Source organism: Girardinichthys multiradiatus, chromosome 23, assembly GCF_021462225.1.
Source record: "Girardinichthys multiradiatus isolate DD_20200921_A chromosome 23, DD_fGirMul_XY1, whole genome shotgun sequence".
In the NCBI taxonomy this organism is placed as follows: domain Eukaryota; kingdom Metazoa; phylum Chordata; class Actinopteri; order Cyprinodontiformes; family Goodeidae; genus Girardinichthys; species Girardinichthys multiradiatus.
In genome coordinates, this window is record NC_061815.1 from 47,112,558 (window position 1) to 47,113,307 (window position 750).

The window sequence follows — 750 nt, forward strand, 5'->3', positions numbered from 1 at the left end:
GCTGCGTCATGAGCTGCGCTGCTGCGTTTACGCAACAGTAACTGCGCATGTGTAGATCTCTATGCTCCACAACATTCAGACTCTGGAAGCAAATCGTTGCCATATTTCAAATGAAAAAGCATTTCCAGAAATGCTTTTTCATTTTAAGAATGTGGCTGCATTATTTGACCCATAAATAAAATTAGTAATCAATCATCCTATTTGAATTTGCATTTTCTTCTTCATGACTGCACATTTTATGCCATAATCAAAAAGAAAACAAAGCAGACATTGCTCTTTCGTTTTTGTGGTCTGCCAGCAAAGTACTGCCCAGAACTCGAAAACGAAAAAGCATTCCGAGCTGCGGGCGCAGCAGAGTGACGTCAGCAGCAGCTCTTCCTCAGCTCTCTGCTGACCGAGCTACCCATCTTGTTCGGTAGGGGGCGCTGTGCACGTCTGCATTGCATTACATTGCAAACGTGCTGAGAAATTGATTGAATTGCAGCAGGACCGAGCTCAATTTGTGGCAGTGGCAGACAGAACTGGCAGTTCCGATGGCATCCTTATGGCCTGGAACATCCAGCGTGTTTTTAAGCATTTATTTATATTTTTCTGTGAGTGACAATTCAGAATAGCCACTCGTGCTCTATAATAAACCGGCTGTTTGTGCAATAAATCTTCGTCATCCTTTCAACACGTCACACATACAGATAGTGCTATTTATTTTCCATGTCAAGTAAATACAATCACATTATGTTATGGGTCTAAAGC